The sequence below is a fragment of the Podarcis tiliguerta genome (assembly GCF_965153285.1).
Source record: "Podarcis tiliguerta genome assembly, chromosome: 7".
Lineage (NCBI taxonomy): Eukaryota > Metazoa > Chordata > Lepidosauria > Squamata > Lacertidae > Podarcis > Podarcis tiliguerta.
Window position 1 is genome coordinate 58,161,221 of NC_139540.1, and position 21,312 is coordinate 58,182,532.

Genomic DNA, 21,312 nt, shown 5'->3' on the forward strand with positions numbered 1-21,312 from the left:
ATCTTTGGCTTAACCCACCAACTTGGCCACATTCCTGATCATCCCTAACTCCAGACCACATCTCTAGAGTTTTCAAATCAACTAGCATCACTTCAAAAACAAAGTATTTTTCAATGCGAAAAATTCAGAGGTGGCATCATCAAGGGATGAGAGAAGAGGTAAGTGTCAAGTGCATTTTAGTGCTTCTGCCATTAGGTAAAGGCCCAATGGTCCTGCCATCCCACAAAGCTAACATGCGGTAGGGCCAGAGCAATAATTCCAGTCCTGTCCACATGGTCAGATTCCTGGGATGATCTTAAGGTGCCTAAGGTGTCCTATAGAGAGCATCTAGAAAAGAATGGATTGAGCCAGTTTAAACAAACAAACAAACAAACAAACAAACCTGGAACATGAACAAAGCTCTGACTTATAGAGTGCAAAAAGGTGATGGAAGCATCTACATATGGGAAATTATCCTGTTACTTAAGAAGATTTGTGCTGATGGAACATACCCTGACCTGACGATGGCAAAGTCCTTGCTAGAACAGAGTTCCATGTCCCTTGGAACACGGCCAATATGCTTTGGTAAGTACATGAGGTATGTAGAGGAAAGATGATTTTTATTCCCTTCTTTAGTTTTTGGGCATAAATCCCTTCTTGTTTTCCCAGCAACATTAGCTCAAATTTGCAGAAACTATATGTGGCAGATAAAACCGTTGCTTGGGAAGACGGACCATATGTCACACTGAACTACTCAAGAGGCATCAAGCTTCCCTGCCTGAAGATCCTTTAAAGATACAATTTTATGCTCAGTTAAAATGGAAAAGAGCATTATGTTTAAGGATAAACCCATTTAGTGTGCAGCTATTTGCTAAAGTCTGCTGCCAAATTGCTAGTTAGCGACACATTCAGGCCGCCTGAGAAAAAAAGAGAGGGAAGGGGGGGCCCTACTTCCTTTCCATTTACTGGATAGGCAAATCCGAGTTTCTCACTGCTGCTATTAAAATGCTTCTTAATGATCTGTAATTACAATGTCACAAAGAGGGATTAAGGGTGATACCTAAGACTAAGGGCTTATCCACACTTAGCTTTTGCCCCACTCTTTCCAAACACAGGTCCACACTTAAAAGCTCTATGTCTGAGCGTGGATCTTTTCTCATGAAAACCCACTCTTTAGTGCTCAGTCAGAGCAAACATCAATTTGGGGTTCTCCACGGATTGCTGTTTGCTCTAACTGAGCTTAAAGAGTGGGGTTTTGCATGGAAAGCTCTGGAGCAAAAGAAACGGGTGCTAGGACACAGAGCTTTAAAGCACATGTCTTGCCTGGAAAGAGCAGAGGAAAGGTAAGAGTTGATAAGCCCTGAGATAAACCAATAGGAATTGGAAGGATAAATTTTCTGGGAGTTGTAGCCAATAGGTTTCCTTTCTTTGAAAGTAAACTTGATAGTGATGGTTGGAGGAACTTCACTTACATGGAAAGCTCTTTTCAGTCTGTTTAATCTGCTGCTAGAAAACAGCTGCTTTATTTATTTCCTCTTACTACAAACTAAACCTTTTCAATTATCATGACCAAAATCCGACTTGGCCTTGTTTTAGATCATTTGTAGGATCTCTTCCCGACAGCTGCTTTCCAAAACCACTCCAGTAACATTTGTGACTGGCAGCAAGCAGGGGAGAATACCTGTTTCTTGCTTTTTGCCCCAGGAAACTTTACCTGATAGCCTGAATGGCACATGTGCCTTCCCTCTGATTCACACCGGTTGGCCTTGCTGCATATTTATGAAGAAGGCACACAGCATGTACATGCAGCTAATGGAGGCCAAAGTCCGAGGAGCCAAGGAGCTGTACTTCCCATTGCCAGTTTAGATTTTCCACAACAGAAGTGTATTCTCCAAGAGTCCCTTCATTTCTCTTTCCCCAAATGTCATTAGTGAATTGTTTTGTTACAAAGCAACAGCAACACCAGATGTTTGTGATCTGCGTTGTCTCAGCACCCTACTACACACTAGTGAATATTCCGTACTTAATCTTTCTTTTCTTTTTGAGCAGAATTTTATTTTGGCTCCGTTGAAGTTTTTATGCCCCACTCCCAAGCCTGATTTAGAAGCATCTATTAATACATTGACAGGCTGTGACATATCATAGCAATTTAGAGCTTTTTCATCTCTGCCTGTGAGTGCTGCTTTTAGTGTTTCTGAAGGCTTTTATTCACAATGCCATAGTTTCCCTGTTGGGTTGCTCTCTAAATGGGGTTGTCAAGCCAGCTATATCTGATATACTTTTTCCCCCAGGACTTGCACCTGTAAATCTTCATCAATTTACCTTTTTTTATATGTCCCTTTTAAAAAAAGGCTACCTTTGCATCCTGCAGTCTGAGCCCTTGCAGTCATTCAATTACTTACCTTAATAAATTTCTAGATTTTTAAAACCTGCTATGTTAAATGAGGGGTAGCCAACATGGTGCCCTGCAGGCATTGGTGGACTACAGCAACAATCTGTCTTGGCGGACATGAACAGTGATCATCATGGGATATGTAGTCCAACAAAGCAGAGGGCAGCACTTTGGCTACCCCTATATTAAAGCTTCTCTCTTTACACAAGATTGCCTTTGTTTGTGTGAAGGATGTACACTCACTCTCACCAGTGCTTAAGTTTTTCTCCATTTTTTCATTCTGTGCAGCAAGGCCCTTCCACACTGCGGCATCTACTCCCAACATCTGCGTCCCATGGGCCTTTTCTTTCACTGTAGACACTTTTTTTCATTGTAAGCCATTCGGTTTGGAGGTGTTTGGTGTTTTGTTTTGTTTTGTACATAGTGAAAGAGATTAAAGTTCCTACAAAATATTGTCAACCCGTAGCATTGCCTTCCCAGATAGTAAATATGTCTGGCAAGTAGAAGAACATAGATTCTAGTTAATATTTATTATTGGTAATAGAATCACATTGTAGCATACAACTACGTACTCATCCTTTCTTGGAAAAGCAAGATTCCAAAGTGGTTACAAAAGTAAATAATTTCTGAGAAAATGTTATATGTATTGTTTGGTTACTGGATAAACTGCCCCTTAAGCATCATGAATGAGTTTACTTCAGAACATTGAAACTATTCTATGCGCTGTAGCATTTTGATCTCATGCCTTTTTATGTGCCAATATATACTCTGGATCACAAATTCAGTCCAGCCTGACAGCTCTCTGGCAAACTTCACAAGGTATTACATCAGTTCCCCTCATTGAAGACTAAAGCATTTCAGTATTGGGAAAATCATCCACAGGCCAAACTGGGGGCCACAGTGCACACCTTATTGTTCAGTTGCCCAATGTTTATATAGTATCTGCTTGTGTTTTGCATTGTCAAATCAGCTACTAATCAAATTACTGTGTTGGGAAATTTTTGTGGTATTTGGCAGCAGCTGAGGGTAATATATTATGAAGATCATAAATCACTACCCATTTTATATATCAGCATTACAAGTAAACTTATATGTAACATACATAACTGACTCTTTAGGAAACACAGCCAGGAGGAAAAATAAGGCCTCTTGCTGAAACTCTGCCATTGAAATGCTTGGTGACTTTTAGCACTTTGCTTCATATTTCGGTCTGATTAATATATCTGATTGGAAATGCAATAGGTTACTTAAATGATGACCTTGGCTCTCCTACTGCACAGTTGCAGCTGACGTAAGCTTTCCATTTAATAATTGTGGGTGCTGAACTATAGAGAGTTAACCATGCTGGATAAATTAACACAAGTACAAAGGTACAACCTTGTGCATGCGTTGCAACCAAGTCGTGGAGGTGAATGCCTAAAGGAAGGAGGAGGAGGAGAAGGAGGAGAGTTTGGATTTGATATCCTGCTTTATCACTACCCTAAGGAGTCTCAAAGAGGCTAATAATCTCCTTTCCCTTCCTCCCCCACAACAAACACTTAAAGGAGTTGTTTTGGATAGAAGAAAAAACCCCACAGGTCCATAATGAATGCCAAGATACAGTGAGCTGGATTCAACAAACCCATTCTGATAGTGGAAGCCAGAGCTATGGTTCCTGCTAGCGCCACAGGGCTCTCTCCCCCTCGCCTTTACCTGTGTGCCCCTGCGCCTCCTCTAAATCCACTCTGGTGGGTTGGGAGTTACATTGAATTCCTCCGAGTTTATTGATCTGAATCCTTCTTCAAGAGCAACCCAGCACATCCAGCTCTAGCATAAGGCCCTGTTCACAGGGCTGGCACATCCCACCTGAGGCGAAATGAGAAGTGCTGCCCTGCTGCCACTACTCTGCCATTGAGAACTTGCCAGAAATTTGCGCCAATGCTAGCCCCATTTCTCTGATACTGGTGGAGGTGGCAGGGTGGGTGGGGTGCTCATGGAGGTGCCACTTTGGGGGTTCCCACCGCCTGAGGCAACTGTTTCACCCCACCTCATGGGTGGACCGGCCCTGCCTCTTACATGCATATAGCTGATCTGTGGACTCAGATTCCAACTTCAACAAGCACCCAGCATCAGGCAGCTGTTGATAAATTATCTAAGAGAGCTTTCCCCGAAGAGTGACTCAGCCATTTTATATTGTATGCTATGTAGAATTTTGTAATTTGATGCTTCGAATATTTTTTTAGATTGTTATGTATAGTTCATTTTTATTATATATGTTATATATAATTAGTTCTCTTGTATACCACTTTGAAAACATATGTTGGGAAGCAATTTATAAATCCTGAAATAAATGTAGTGCATCCTAGATGGAGAATTCTTGTTTTGTTCAAGGAAAGCACTTCTTTCCTCTTCTTTGCTATGCCCCCCTTCTCTGTTGTTCAATCATAGAAATGTAGCTCAGTTAAATTGTAGGCTGGGCAATTTGGGGAGTTATCACCTGTTCTATGTGTCTGTGCTTCTGCGGCAATGGTTCCTTCTAATGCAAATCTGGCTGGCTGGACAGTGATGTATGCACAGTGACCAGATGCAATGCAGGCCAGGGCTGCAGAAGAGGGAATTTCAGCAAGTTCACGTCTGTTGATGGCAACATTGTAATCTGCACCTGTATATTCCTTCTTTTACAAAACTCTCAAAGGTAAAAGGTCGACACTGGTCACAGTACCCGCTGGTGAACACATGATCCAAAGAAAAGTGGGGGGAGAAATAATAATAATAATAATAATAATAATAATAATAATAATAATAATAATTTATTATTTATACCCCGCCCATCTGGCTGGGTTTCCCCAGCCACTCTGGGCGGCTTCCAAAAGAATATTAAAATACTTTGATACATCAAACATTAAAAGCTTCCCTAAACAGGGCTGCCTTCAGATGTCTTCTAAAAGTCTGGTAGTTGTTGTTCTCTTTGACATCTGGTGGGAGGGCGTTCCACAGGGAGGGCGCCACTACCGAGAAGGCCCTCTGCCTGGTTCCCTGTAACTTGGCTTCTCGCAGTGAGGGAACCGCCAGAAGGCCCTCGGTGCTGGACCTCAGTGTCCGGGTAGAGCGATGGGGGTGGAGACGCTCCTTCAGGTATACTGGACCGAGGCCGTTTAGGGCTTTAAAGGTCAGCACCAACACTTTGAATTGTGCTCGGAAACGTACTGGGAGCCAATGTAGGTCTTTCAAGACCGGTGTTATATGGTCTCGGCGGCTGCTCCCAGTCACCAGTCTGGCCGCTGCATTCTGGATTAGTTGTAGTTTCCGGGTCACCTTCAAAGGTAGCCCCACGTAGAGCGCATTGCAGTAGTCCAAGCGGGAGATAACCAGAGCATGCACCACTCTGGCAAGGCAGTCCGTGGGCAGATAGGGTCTCAGCCTACGTACCAGATGGAGCTGGTACACAGCTGCCCTGGACACGGATTTAACCTGTGCCTCCATGGACAGCTGTGAGTCCAAAATGACTCCCAGGCTGCGCACCTGGTCCTTCAGGGGCACAGTTACCCCATTCAGGACCAGGGAATCCTCCACACCTGCCCGCCTCCTGTCCCCCAGAAACAGTACTTCTGTCTTGTCAGGATTCAATCTCAATCTGTTTGCCGCCATCCATCCTCCAACCGCCTCCAGACACTCACACAGGACCGTCACCGCCTTCACTGGTTCTGATTTGAAAGAGAGGTAGAGCTGGGTATCATCCGCATACTGATGAACACCCAGCCCAAACCTCCTGATGATCTCTCCCAGCGGCTGCATATAGATGTTAAAAAGCATGGGGGAGAGGACAGAACCCTGAGGCACCCCACAAGTGAGAGCCCAGGGGTCTGAACACTCATCCCCCACCACAACTTTCTGAACACGGCCCAGGAGGAAGGAGCGGAACCACTGTATGACAGTACCCCCAGCTCCCAGCCCCTCAAGACGGTCCAGAAGGATGTTATGGTCGATGGTATCAAACGCCGCTGAGAGATCCAGCAGAACTAGGAAACAGCTCTCACCTTTGTCCCTAGCCCGCCGGAGATCATCAACCAGTGCGACCAAGGCAGTTTCAGTCCCGCGATGAGGCCTGAATCCCGACTGGAAGGGATCCAAATGGTCCGCTTCTTCCAGGCGTGCCTGGAGTTGTTCAGCCACCACTCGCTCAATCACCTTGCCCAAGAATGGAAGATTTGAGACTGGGCGATAGTTGGCCATCGTGGCCGCATCTAAAGATGGTTTTTTAAGAAGCGGTTTAATAACCGCCTCTTTCAGCGGGTCTGGGAAGACTCCCTCACGGAGGGAAGCATTCACCACCCCACGAAGCCCATCGCCCAGCCCTTCCCAGCTAGCTTTTATAAGCCAGGATGGGCAAGGATCAAGGAGACAGGTGGTTGGTTTCACTCGTCCAAGCAGCCTGTCCACATCCTCGGAGGTAACAGATTGGAATTGATCCCACGCAATTTGACTAGACAGGACTCTAGCACTCTCCCGCCCCGGCCCTGCTCCCACGGTGGCATCGACCTCTTCCCGAATCTGAGCGACTTTATCTGCAAAAAACTTTGCAAAATCATTGCAGGAGATCATGTGGCCCGTACTGGGCCCCGATGTAGCAGGTGGTTCCGCTAGATTGCGGACCACCTGAAAAAGTCTCCTGCTGCTGTTTTCTGCAGATGCAATAGAGGCGGTGAAGAAAGTCTTCTTCGCCGTCGCTACTGCCACTTGGTAGGCTCGACATTGAGCTCTAACCTGTGTCCGGTCAGCTTCAGAATGGGTCCTCCGCCACCAGCGCTCTAGCCGTCTCAACGATTGTTTCATTGCCCTCAGATCCGTGGAAAACCACGGGGCTGTCCGGGCTCCATGCAATCGGAGAGGGCGCTTCGGAGCCAAACAGTCAATAGCCCTGGTTAACTCCACATTCCAGCGGGCCACCAGGGAATCAGCTGAAAGGCCATCAACATGGGATAAAGCATCCCCTACCACTCTCTGGAAACCATTTGGATCCATTAAGTGGCGGGGGCGGACCATCCGAATCGGTCCCACCTCCCTGCAGAGGGGAAGGGTCGCGGAGAAGTCAAGTTGCACCAGGAAGTGATCTGACCATGGCACTTCTTTTGTTTCGCTTTTACTTAGTGTCAGATCACCAACATCCATTGAGGTAAACACCAGGTCCAAGGCATGTCCGCGGCTATGGGTTGGGCCAAACTTATTCAGGGACAGCCCCATGGAGGCCATGCTTTCCACGAAGTCCCGAGCGGCCCCTTGTAAGGTCGTGTCGGCATGGATATTAAAATCCCCTAGGACAACCAAACTAGGTGTCTCCAGGAGGACATCCGCCACGACCTGAAGCAGCTCGGGCAGGGAATCCTTGGTGCAGCGGGGAGGTCGGTACACCAGAAGGAATCCTGTACTGCCCCTATTGCCCAACTTCCAGAACATGCACTCAGAAAACTGGGTCTTCCCAATAGGACGCCTGGTGCAAGCTAATGACTTCCTAAAAATCACTGCAACCCCCCCTCCCCGCCCACAAGGCCTGGGTTGCTGTGCGTAAGAGAAACCTGGTGGACAAGCAGCGGCAAGAACAGGCCCATCTGCTTCATCCAACCAAGTCTCTGTTACACATGCCAGGTCAAATCCTCCATCCATGATCAAGTCATGGATTGCAGTGGTTTTATGAATCATTGACCTGGCATTGCACAGCAGCACCTTCAGGTCATGTGGGTATCCCTTGCTGATTCTAGTATCCGTCCGGTCAGGACCAGACCCGGAGGCAGGGATAGTCAGTGGAGAATCAGTGGAGGCTTGGGAAGCTGGTTGAAGAAATTTAGGCTGTAAGTTGCCTATAGACTCTCTAAGATGTTTTTTTGTTAAAAAGAAAAAGTGCAGCGTTGGCTAACGTACATTGAAAAAGCAATAAACACCGGCAGACTTAAAAGGGGAGGAAATTTCTATGTTTTAGCATAAACCTCTCCTGAGAACTATTATTTTGTTTACTTGAAATCTCTGACAAGCAGGAAAGATTTATCGCGCGGGTTTTTACACAACTCCCCCTTCCCTTTAAAACAAAAAAAAGATAGGTGAGGAAGAGGGACAGGCCATCCAAACTGGCCTCTATGCACTTCCCAATGATTTAGCTCTAAAAGACTCCAGCAGCCACCAAAACCTTTCGCCACCTCGCACTGGTTCTGCTGCTCATGACAGATGCTCTAATTGTGCTCTCAGAAAGCTCACCTGCATCCCAGAAGGAGCTAGTTAAACACAGGTTCTTGCTGGAGGCTGACAGCCGATGGGCTCCCCCTAGGGGTAGATGGGTCTCAGCGGAGCCAAGGAGCTGGGGCACGTTGCCAGGAAACAAGCCCCACAGCCTCTTCTGACAGGAAAACACAAGGAGCAATGAAGAGCAGTTCTTTGCAGGCGGGTGGGGAGGGGGAGAGGTCTTTTGTTAGGCTTTCGTAGCTTCTTGCCAGCATTACCTCAGCTCAGTATATCCCGATTATTATTTTTCTGGCACTCTGTTTACTGGAATGCTGTGAACTGCAGGGCCAAGTTCTCACACTGCCGAGCAACCTTTCGGAAGCTGTTTTTCATTATTTGTCCCCCTTCTTTGCTGAAATAAGATTCCGCTGCTGCTGTTTTGAGAAGCTCGGAGTTGTTTGATGCTTCGTTCATGAGAAACTGAAGGGGACCTCTGTCCTCACCATTTGCACAAGAATGGGAAAGCGGAATCCCCAAAGCAGTCGCAGCCCCTTCCCAGTTCACTTTCCACACAGGAACCCCTGTTCATTAGGCTTTGGGCCCAGCTTCCATTTCTAACAATGAAACGTGACAATTAAAAGAGAGATTCCTAAAAGCATTTCCATGCATGGTCCTGCCTCCAACTGTCTTATAATCTGTGAAACTGACATTGACCAGGATACTTTTCTGTGTTACCAATGCCTGTTTTCCGGAGGGCCCCAACCTCATTCTTATATAACCCCAACTTCCCATCTGGGAGTCCACTGCCCCATCCCACAGAGCCCCAGAGCCTCCTTCTCCTTATCTTATACAGTGGTACCTTGAGTTACAAACGCCTCAGGTTACAAACACTTCAGGTTACAAACTCCGCTAACCTGGAAGAATTACCTCAAGTTGAGAACTTTGCCCCAGGATGAGAACGGAAGAGGCCCCATTAGCAAAAGCATGCCTCTAGTTAAGAACAATTTCAGATTAAGAACGGGCCTCCGGAACAAATTAAGTTTGAACTAGCGGTACCACTGTGCTGTGAAGTGTTGGTAATTGGGCTGAATAAGTGCGCAATGAATGAATAAATACCCACTGAAAGTTATGGGTGGCATCCAAGTGCCTCATACTCTGAGTAGACCCGTTGAAATCAATGGGTCTTATTTTAGTCATTATTAGCATATGTGTATGTTCTCAGTATCCTCACTGTTTATTTGTATACCACATTCCCATAGCAAACCATGTTCAGATGACTCGCCTTCCTTGGAGGTTTCAAAGTAGAGGTTGAATGGCCATCTGCCATGGATACTTTAGTTGAGGTTTCTGCATTGCAGGGGGTTGGACTAGATGACCAAGGGCCCCCTTCCAGCTCTACAATTCTATGCTTCTTTGCTTCTATGTTTGGAACACCCAATTAAAATTAATTCTGAGTAGAAATGTATAGGATAGACAATCCTATACATCTGGTGATCTTACGTTTTAAAAGAAAGACAAAAAAGCAGCAAATTTTGTTAGTAACTGTTATGCGAAACAATTTTTTGAAAGTTAAGAATTCATCCACTGTACAGTGGTACTTCGGGTTACATACGCTTCAGGTTACAGACTCCGCTAACCCAGAAATAGTGCTTCAGGTTAAGAACTTTGCTTCAGGATGAGAACAGAAATAGGGCTCCGGCGGCGCAACGGCAGCAGGAGGCCCCATTAGCTAAAGTGGTGCTTCAGGTTAAGAACAGTTTCAGGTTAAGTATGGACCTCCGGAACAAATTAAGTACTTAACCCGAAGTACCACTGTACTCTTCCAGTGGAGGAGTGCTAATTTAAATGTTTTGAAGAAAAGCTTTTAATAAAATTCCAGACACGAAGATGTCATATGCAGCGGAGCATATGCCTGCGCTGCCCGAGGCAGGTGTGCTCCTGAGGCGCACGGGGTGTGGAGGGTGCTCTCTCAGGCGCGGGATAGCCACTTGGGCGCACGGAGCAGTGTGAGCGCCCTGTAGCCGGAGGCAGAGTGAGTCACCCATGGGAGTGGAGCGAGTCGTCAATGGTGGACATTTGGCATGCCACCTGCCCATGACTCCCAAGCCTCCCCCAAGCTGTCAAAATGAAGCGGGGAGGGGGGAATGCCCCTGGCAAAGTGGTGCAGCTCCCTCCCTTCTCCCGATGGCTTAGGGTAGGCTTGGGAGTCGTGGGTGGGCAGTGTGCCGAATGTAACCCCCTCAGTGAATACACCCAGGGCGCTCCACCCCCCCTCCACCTCCCCCCTTCCTCCGTTTCATATAAAACCATGGTTGTGCTTCTACATGAAAACCAAATTAACATTTCTCAACTGGGTTGGTTCTTATTTAGTTCTAGAAAGACTGTGCACGCACACGCACACACACACACACCGCTTCTTCAGTATACATCTACCTAGATTTTAATAATGTGTAAACCTTAACACAGGTGTATCTACATACACACACACACTGTAGGTAGACGACATTCTACAGTATTGTACCTTTGCATGGCTACTCAGAATAAGTACCACTGAGTTAAACAGGGATTTATCTCATGTAAGCATGCATAGGATAATAACCTGAGATACAGATTCACCCGTCATCTGCATAAGCCCATAATCGTGCCGTGCTGTTGAGTGTAGCCCTTAATTTTACTCATCCAGCTCACTATTAAACTTGTTATTAAAAGAAGCATTGTGTTACCTCTTCCTGCTCACTGTCAACGGATAGCAGCCAGAGTGCAGTGCCAACACAGCCTACTCTAGTGGAGAGTGACACTTGCGCATCGCTTTTCAGCAGCCAAGCTTCCTAAACACCTGCTCATTTTTGCTGCCATTCTGGTTGTAGGCTAAAAAGAGCGCAGGACAGAGCAAGAGAAAGGCCTAGCATAAGGCGGAAAATAATTATTATTGCTTGCCAAATTATGACCATGATGACGATGGGCAGGCGAGCTCTAAGTCGTTGACCTGAGGCGATGCAATGTGTCATGCAAAAGGAGAGGCAGCCCAGGGACAGTGGAAGCCCAAGGCATCAGTTTGTAATGGCTGTGAGGTCCAAATGCCAAAAGGTTTCTCTGCACCCCGTTTTTCTCTAGAGAGCAGTACTGATGCTCTTATAACCACTTGGACATAATAATAACAATAATAAAATATTCACATTTTCAACATCTGACCTAAGGCATTTGATCAAACAAAACAGAACAGCAAAACCTGAATGTAATCCAGAGCTTTCAAAACACCTGCGAATTAGTCAGTGGAAAATTCTCCTCATCTTCGCAAGCGCAGATGAGTTGAACCTTCTGGGCATTTCAGCAGTTAACCATCTGTACACATAACCTCTTTCTCTCTCCTGGTACACAGAAATCTTGCAGGGAGGTGCAAAATCCAATCAGTGAGATAAGGAAATATATTTACACCAGCTACACCTGTTCTAGAATTTATAGCCTATACTGTACATTTTATATCATTCTTGCTCAAATATATATTCACAGAATATATTTAGAATGGACATTATATGTTTCTTCCCAATATATCTGCCCTAAACTTGTAATATCCATTGACTGATTTGTGAATTTTTTATAATCAAATTTGCTTTTAAGGAAATATATTTATCTTATACACTTAGATATTGTTATGCTATAGGACAGGGCCAAAGTTCCCCCCAAGTCATAATTAAAAGCTTTAAAACAATTTTTTTTAAAAAGTAGCCAGCTGACATAGTAAATAAGTAAGACAAAGGAAACTGCCATATACAGAATCAGGCCATTTGTCCAAGGAGATAAGTAACTATACAACCTTTAGCAGACATCTGAAGGCAGCCCTGTATAGGGAAGTTTTTAAATGTTTAATGTTTTATTATGTTTTATATGCGTTGGAAGCTGCCCAGAGAAATGTTGGAGGGTATGCATTGCCTGGGCAGTTTTTGTGGGACAGGGGAGGGGAGACGACCTCTCTGGCTTTTTGGAGGCTGCTGAGGGAGAAGGAAGTGCTGGTGTCATTCTGCGTTCTCTGCCTTGGCAGAGAAGTGCCATGTCTGTTTGCCTTGTCCTTGCTTTTACGCCCATAGAATAAATCCACTACTGCTCCAGCATAGTGCTTAATAAGTGTTGGCCATAGAAGCTTGAAAGAAGCTGGACTGAATTTAGAAACTAGCAATCTGGAATCGCGTTCATGCCCTGTTTCCTGCCTGCCAGTCATTCGACCCTAGCACTTATTTAACATGTCATCTGCTCATTGATGAGGACATCCACTTTGACTCTTAGCATAAATGACCATCGCAGACACACTCTTGTCAGCAGTTTCTTCTTCATAGCACTGGGCAAGCTGCTTGTTGCAGAAGCTGCCACATCTGATCAGCCTCCCGAGTAAAGGATTTCTGGATACCTCTCAATACGAATCAAGGAGCTGACATTCATTTCAAAAGCAGTTCACTCTGAAAAGCATGCTCTTTCATCAGCGCCCACCTTTTTTCTTTTCTCTCCCCCCCCCCCCATTCTAGTCAACTATAAACAGATCAATTCACAGTTTGGTTTCTCTGATTGCCCTTTCCATCAAATTAATGTTTCATCTTCCCGCATATTACTAATCTTTCAGTCCTTGCCCTCTGGCTTAGGCAGGCTGTGTCATGCATGGATTCCGTCCTGAAAACTGGTCTCTCATGCCTTATCACATGGGTAGATGCCCTGGGAGACCTTGAAGTAAAGGACACGACGGTTGAGGCAGGCTGATTTCTAATCTGCCACAATATCTGAGACCACATTCCACAAGACCCATGGAGAATGAAAGCATTGTGTCAGCAAGAGTTTGAGAATGAATATTTTATATGCAACTATACATAACATGTCAGCTTTGTACTCAAAAATCCAATTTTAGATACATAAGATATTGGGAGATAAGCACACAAATGACTGCCAACTTCGAAGGCACATTAAATTTAAGACAAACCACCACCTCAAGCCCGCATAGAAACCAAAGCTACTTGATACTGGAGTTCTTTTCCTCATCTCTCACCATCACTGCATATCAATGGTAAAAGGTAAAGGGAAAAGGTAAAGGACCCCTAAACAGTTAAGTCCAGTCAAAGGAGACTATGGGGTGTGGTGCTCATCTCACTTTCAGGCCGAGGGAGCTGGCATTTGTCCACAGAAAGCTTTCCAGGTCATGTTGCCAGTATGATTAAACCGCTTCTGGTGCAACGGGACATCATGACAAGTGCCAGAGCGCATGGAAGTGCCGTTTACATTCCTGCCGCAGCAATACCTATTTATCTACTCGCACTGGTGTGCTTTCGAACTGCTAGGTTGGCAGAAGCTGGGTCAGAGGAACAGGAGCTCATCCCGTCGAGCAGATTCAAACCGCCAACCTTCTGATCGGCAAGCCCAAGAGGCGCAATGGTTTAGACCACAGTGCCACCCATGTCCCATATCAATGGTATACCTTTGTTGGCTCTGTGCTGCACACTCTCTCTCTCTATATATATATATATAAATAGATGATAGATAGAGGATAAAGGACCTACTTGAAACCCTTGATAGGGCATTATACATTAGGGCAAGCAAAGGCACTTAAAATGCAATGAGAAAGGGGGGGACTTGCAAGCAAATCACTGCTCTGAAACAGCACTTTGCAAATAATTGCTTCTTTTGTTCTGGTAATCTCAAAATCATTCTGCAAAGGTAGTAGAATCAGAAGATATCTGTCAGCAGTGGTTGAGACACAGCAATCCCTTCCATAGTGGCAGACACAGACCCTCCAGGTGTCCCTATTTTCCAGGGACAGTCCTGGATTTACAGAAGCTCTTCCCAGTTTCAGATTTGATCCTGGAATGTCCCACTTTTCCTTAGGACAGCCCTATTTTCATCAGAGAAATGTTGGAGGGTATGCAGACACATAATAATAATAATAATAATAATAATAATAATAATAATAATAATTTATTATTTGTACCCCACCCATCTGGCTGGGTTTCCGCAGCCACTCTGGGCAGCTTCCACAAAAACCAAAAATACACTAAAATGTTACACATTAAAAACATCCCTGAACAGGGCTGCCTTAAGATGTGTTCTGAATGTCAGGTAGTTATGCCCCAACTATTGCTATTGGTATTATGCCCCAACTATTGCTAATATATACTGTTTATCTAAATTACTTATAACCTCCTCATCATTGTCCACACAATCCCAGAGCAAGAATCAACATTAAAGTTTTCACATTTGCTATTTTGGGGAAAAGGGCGATTCTTTAACATCCACACCCACTTATTGTGTGGTAGTATTTGGAGAAAATAAAATCTAGGGACTACCTGATCTCAGACAAACCCATCACAGGATAGATGCATCATAGTTACTAAGAAAAAAAGGAAGGGCAAACTATGGAGGCTCTAAGCCAAGTATAGGCAAACCTGGCCCTCCAGATGTTTTGGGACCACAACTCCCATCATCCCTGACCACTGGTATTGTTAGCTAGGGATGGTATTGGGTTTAACACATTTTATGTTACAAGGCATGTTCTAACCAATCGTAGAAGCATTGGTAGACGAACATTCTAACGGCAAGTAAGCGCATGCTCTTTCAAATGTCAACTGTCAACGGTCAGTTCATGCTCGGGATTAATATTGTGTTGTCCAGTCAGTTTGGTTCTTGTTTTCCTATGAGTGAGCTGTTGTCACTAACAAATGTTAAATAAACGTAGTTGAGGAACTTATACTGCCTTGGGTTTCTGACTTTTTCCAAACATTTAACACCTGACCACTGGTTCTGTTAGCTAGGGATGGTGGGAGTTGTAGTCCCAAAACATCTGGAGGGCTGAGTTTGCCTATGCCTGCTCTAAGCAGTAGAAAATAAGACTGAAGCAGGAGCAGTGCACCAGAGGGGATGGGGAAGTGGAAATTCTTCAGGACCCTAGGGATTCCTGTTGCTTAGTGTCCAAACGACTCACCTATCAATCACAGGTCTTACTTCACTCAAAAACATAATAAAACATTAAACATTTTTTTAAAAAAAAAATCCTTCCCTATATAGGATTGCCTTCAGACAGCTCAGGGGTCAGATAGCTCCATATCCTCCAACATTTCTCTAATGAAAATAGGGACATCCTAAGGAAAAGTAGGACATTCGGGGATCAAATCAGAAATCAGGACGGCTTGTCTAAATCAGGGACATCCCTGGCAAATAGGGACTCTTGGGTGGAATCTACACACATATAAAAACTGTTCTGAAAATGCTTTTTCCATAAGGCTCACCATCACCATCTAGTGTCACATTGTATATTGCACTTAAAACACACTTAATATGTTTTATTTGCAGCACTATAGCTGCAAATTGGAGGGTCTGTAGTCCAGCTGGCTTAGACAGTTTCCTGAACATTTTATTTCTAAACATTCTTTCTAAGACAGCTAGGGAATTACATATCTATATATATGAAGTTCTGGGCCTAGAGGTGCTAATGAAGGCCATTGCAAATGCCTGCAGCTACTGTGTTAGCAGCTCCTGGTCTATTGCACTAGTGTCATCTTGGAGAATAAAAGTAAGGTTAGTACTTGAATACTGAATACTGCTTTAAAAGTATAGTGCAAATGGACCCAAAACTCCCTGCAAGTAAAACACTATAATGGCAAGAGGAATGGTTCTGGCCTAGCCTGTTCCCTGCTGTGATAGTTTATACTGGCTGAGCATGTTTTCACTTCAGGAGCAGTTTAAAATGTGATTCCCCACCTGCAAATCTGCAATAAAACAATCCATTCTAGCACCAAGTTATTCACTCCTTATTCTTCTAGATGTGCAGGCTTAACGCTTTTCAAATTAGAAAATCCTTTGTTAGTGCCATTTTTACACACTGGAAATTATTCAGAAGAAGCAGACATCCATAAATAGTGCAAACGGACAGATGACAATTACTTTAGCTAGAACAAACACAATTTTTATGTTCACTAAAACAGAAGAAGCAATTTGGAAGAATTCCTCTTGCTAAATATTTGCTATTCTTATTGTGCCCGCAAAAAGGTTTGTTTTCTTTTTTAGGTAAGATTAGGGCCAGTGGATAAGGACTATATGAATAACACTTGATTGGGTAAGGCAAATAGCCGTGTAATTAAACTGTAAACACTGTATGTGGTAATTTTAATGTAGTTTAAGGCCTTGTAAATTACATGGTCATAAAACGGCACTTGGGGTTATGCTTTGCAAAAATATTGATGTTTGTGTTGGATTAATTAGTGTCATTTGCATACAGAGAAGAGCAGAGCGCCCAATTCATGATCAAGGTCAGGCCTTGACTGAGCTTTCTGCAGTAGAAGACACCAAAAAGGGATGGTCAGACTGTATAATCTTCCATATTAAGCTCAGTTGGTTTGTTTTTTAATTAGTGAAACAAAGAATATTAATGATATGTCTCGTGACGAAACATCAACAGCTCTGAAATCTTTAAAATGAGCTGCACTCAAGAGCTTCTTTGAGAAATGTGCTATGGTTTATATTGTTGAGAAGGTCAGCCTATTCCAAGGATGCCTGTGTTATCTGACCGCAGGTGGTACACAGGCAATAGATCGCTGCTTTCATGTCCCTGACGTGAAAATCCAAACATGCCTAGTTTATCCCCTCCAAGTGTCCTGATCTTCCAGGGACAGTCCTGGAATTGTGACAGCCGCCCCGGCTTCTGATTTGATCCCACAATGTCCAGATTTCCCCTGCCGGTGCTGCCATCACTGAGCTCAGGGAGGAGGATGAGCAGGCGCTTGTTCCAAGGGATGGCGGCAGCGAGAGAGCTTCCCGTTGCCTGTCCGTGGCCTCTGTTGCTGGCTTCCTCCCTTGGGCAGCTCGTAGTGGCTGCTGGAGAGCAGGAGAGGAAGAAGAGAGACTGCCACTGCTGTGGCCCAGCCCAGTTTGAATGAATATATATATATTCTCATTTGTCCCCACTTTCTGGAGGAAACCAATCTGTTTCTTTCCCAGGGATAATTAATACAGTGGTACCTTGGGTTAAGAATTTACGTAATTCGTTCTGGAGGTCCGTTCTTAATCTGAAACTGGTCTTAACCTGAGGTAGCACTTTAGCCGTGCGATTTCTGTTCTCATCCTGAAGCAAAGTTCTTAACCCGAGGTACTATTTCAGGATTAGGGGAGCCTGTAACCTGAAGCGTCTGTAACCTGAAGCGTCTGTAACCCGAGGTACCACTGTAGTGCTAATATATAGTGGTATAGATATAAATGCTTGTATTGGATATAGCAAAGGTTCTGGGGGGTTTTAGGCTTGCCATTATATTGTGGTCAATGTGAGGATTGCTGTTATAGGAAGATGTCTGGTGGGACTCACCATTGGGGGAGTATTTACTTCACTTAGTGTGGACACAGGTAGCCCTGTGGTCTAAACCACTGAGCCTTTTGGGCTGGCCGATCAGAAGTTCCGCAGTTCGAATCACCTTGATGGGGTAAGCCCCCGTTGCTTGGTCCCAGCTCCTGCCAACCTAGCAGTTCGAAAGCACGCCAAAAAGTGCAAGTAGATAAATAGGTACCACTGTGGCAGGGAGGTAAATGGCTTTTCCCTGCGCTGCTCTGGTTTCAGTGTTCCATTGTGCCAGAAGCGGCTTAGTTATGCTGGCCACATGACCCGGAAAAACTGTCTGCGGACAAACGCCGGCTCCCTCGTCCTGTAAAGTGAGATGAGTGCCGCAATCCCAGAGTCGTCTGCAACTGGACTTACCGTAACTGTAAGGGGTCCTTTACCTTTTTACCTTACTTCACTTAACTCTCTAACTCCTTTCCAATAGGACATGTGGACAGTTCCAGTTGAGCCTTGCTAGCTGTGGCTGATGGGAGTTATAGTCCAAAACATCTGGAACACACCAGGTTGGGAAAGGTTGCACTAAACAATCCAGGAGTTTGCTACAGCTAAAGCTGTTATTAAAGATGTAGTGCCTTGTCAGGGAACTGCCATCAGTGCTGGAGGGAGAGAGCAAAATCCAGAGGGATTCCAGAGAGCGTCCCGGGATTGGGAGAGGCAGCCCATCTTCTGGGGAAGAGAATCAGCGTAGCACCAGTGGAGAAGGGGGGCAGATGGGGGAAGTGGCGAGGCGGTCCCATGACTCCTTGCCGGGGACCAGCGGGGAGAGTAGAGGTCCTCCGCTGCCTACGCCCTCCTTGCGCAGAAGGCTTTCGCACAGAGAGAGTAGGAGGAGACTTGGCGTCAAAGAGCTTCTTTGCTGGAAGAAATTTAAGAAACGCCCACTGACGGATTCTGCCAGCGATTGAGACAGCCACGTGTGAGTGGCTGTCTGGACAGAAAAGGTTCACTCAGGCAACCCAGCCAGGTGTTTGCACTGGCTTACGCACGAGCAACCCCTAGAACCACTACATGCCCCTTAAAAGTCACAGATGAAAGATGGTCTCTGTTACTTTTGTAGACTGTTCTGTTCCACTTCAAAGCAAGTAAGAAAGCATACTTTTCATCATGGGCTATAGGGTGGAAAGAATTATGAGAGGAGAGAATTATGCCTATATGATATAATTGATGCTGGTTGTAGAAGATGATAATTTATAGATCCACTTGGACAAAATAGAGCCAAACACCAGACAAGAATTAACGTTTTGCAATATCTTCAGGAGGTCAGAGATTTCAGGTTTTTTCACTGATACTAATATGAACTGTCCAAATCCTCAAGTACCTCCGCTTAAGAAATGCTTACACTTTGAAGTATCAATAAACTATTGATGTTTTCTATAGGGAATCTGTAATATTCTAAGGGAGAAGGAAAAGCAATGGGACATGGTGAGGGGGAAATTGGATGCAATTTTATTGAGGCCATAGAAGTGGAGAGAGACATGTTTTGTGGATGAAAGATGGGGAAGTGGTAAAACATAATAAAATGCGGTAGAGAAAACTAAGTTTCTCTTTCATAGCAGTTTTCTTCCCTTCTCCCGGTTCACAGAATTTCTCATTTTTGTTGTCCACTTTCCTGTGTTTAATTTCTTTCCACCTGCCAACTATTATGTCTTTTTTTGTGTGTGAATTCTTTGTCTCCTGCACTCACATTTGGTCTCAAGGAACATTTCCTTAACTATGAACCTTATTTGCATAAGGTTGCATATGATACACCATCACTGCAAAAAGCAACCTTCATTTAATGCATTCCAAGGGTGATATATTCAAATAAAAGACTATTAATGTTCTGATGCACATAATACATCATTTCCCTACAGTCTCAAAAATATGCCCCTTATTTTGCAGGTCTTCAAGCAACAACCCCAGCACAGGAGTTGCGTATGTGTGAAAGGAATTAAATTGGAGACTTGTGCAAAATGCCCAACTAGCCTTCAGTTATTTATCTGTCTGTCTAGAAAAATCTATTTATGTTGCCCTCATTTCTAAGTGCTTATTACATGGGCACAAACAGGATCAAAATGCCGGGGATTTGAATTATCTATTAAGCTCAGGCTCTCTCACAAACACGGTCAGGTGCAGCTTGTTAATTTTTATCCCAAGTAAGAAAGAAATCTCAGCTGAACAGAGAAATCTCTTTTTTTATCCTATGAGACCTCCATGGAGAAAGAAAAATCAGCTCTGCCATTTTTCTTTGGCTTTGTCGCATCCCAAGCAGAGAAATACCCAGCCAAGCAAATAAAGTGTTTGCAATTTTCAGACATCAATCCTTGTAATTTGAAAAGCAGCAGAAACAAAACGTGCTTATGTGGAAAGAATTAGGCTTCCCGTTTTGTCAGATATAATAACGCATAGACAAAGACCATGTTTGGATGCCACATGGGTAAACCATTGTTTAGCATGATGAGAATTTAGCCGCAGTGATGCGCAGGCTCACGGGCTTCTCCACCTTCCGTCTCTTCTGTGAGGAGGGTATTAGAAGCTTTCGATTCTGATTTCCATTAACCTCAGTTTAGCATGTCAGCCAAACCCTAAATTGTGGTTAGCATTAAGTATAGCCTGTTTAAACAAGCCAGCTTTATAACCTATGATTTGAAGCTGGCTTGTTTCAAACAAGCCACGGTGAAGATCAACCACAGTCTGTCAGTTAGGATGACACAACAAGCTGTGGTTAAGCAAAGAAGAAGAAGCAAAAACTCTCCTTCTGGATGTGCTAGAGTGGGAGCAGTCTACAAGCCAAAGGCTCACTGTAGCTCATTCTCATCACACTAAACCATGGGTTAGTGTAACATCTGAACCATGGCCGATTATTAACAAATATAAATTTAATAAAAAAAATAGTTTTCACAGTTGTTCTACAAATCCTCCCCAGTTAGACGCAAACTCACAAGATGTTTATCATGACATTCTTACTTTATCACATGCATTTTCTTTCACAAATAGTAATTGTGAGAACACAAACACAAGATCAGGACCCTGACGTGGAAGGTAGGGAAGCTTAAACCCCTTTGCCACCAATGTGGTCCCAAACTGGATTGGGCCCCTTCAGTTTCCATTAGAAAATAAATCATTTAAATGAATAGGAGCTTTACCCCCAAAACAAATTGATTAGGACTGCAGTGGGGGGAAGGAGAGACAAAGGGTCCAACTTCAGGGATGTGATCTAGATCAGGCTCATCCCTAAGCAATTTGTGAATGAAAAATCTTGTATCCCCAGGGCAACGATGTGCTTTTGTTTGGTCTGTAGATAAAGGCAGCGTTTTAATTGAACCCTAACCTGTTAAGGGAACCCTAACCTGTTAAGGGACGTGGGTGGCGCTGTGGGTAAAAGCCTCAGTGCCTAGGGCTTGCCGATTGAAAG

General features: G+C 44.4%; 1 long non-coding RNA gene across 1 annotated transcript; it reads right to left on the minus strand.

Annotated features, from left to right (window-relative positions):
• Positions 1-8,155: 8,155 nt before the first annotated feature.
• LOC310681715 lies at positions 8,156-15,356 on the minus strand. The gene is made up of 3 exons (XR_014513543.1): positions 14,881-15,356; positions 11,284-11,428; positions 8,156-9,174 (listed from the first exon to the last, which is right to left on the minus strand). It is a non-coding gene; the product is annotated as an uncharacterized lncRNA (long non-coding RNA).
• Between the last annotated feature and the right edge of the window lie 5,956 nt (positions 15,357-21,312).